We start from the raw sequence: 415 nt of genomic DNA on the forward strand, positions 1-415 counted from the left end.
TGTGATGAAACAATAAACTGGGAAGTTAGAACCAAGATCAGAAATATGCATATTTGTGGGATATGCAATGGGGACAAGAGAATGATTCTTTTATATAGTCACAAGAATCAAAAGGTATTTGTATCGACAAACGCCACATTTCTAGAGCATGACTATATGATAGTTATCAAGCCCAGAAGTAAAGCAGTTTTGGAAAAGTTACTTTCTAATAAGATTGGACCACAACCGACAAGAATTGTTGGAACGCTAAGAGATAAGACTATGATTCGTAATCAAACTCTTGTGGCACCTCGTCATAGTGGGAGGGTAAGCAAGTTACCTGACCGGTATACTGAGGAAGCACAGATCGTCACTGCTGATGATGGTAAGGAGGATCCGTTGACCTTTAAGGCTACGATGGATGATTTTGATAAGG

The sequence above is a fragment of the Morus notabilis genome, unplaced genomic scaffold (assembly GCF_000414095.1).
Source record: "Morus notabilis unplaced genomic scaffold, ASM41409v2 Scaffold413, whole genome shotgun sequence".
Classification (NCBI taxonomy): Eukaryota; Viridiplantae; Streptophyta; class Magnoliopsida; order Rosales; family Moraceae; genus Morus; species Morus notabilis.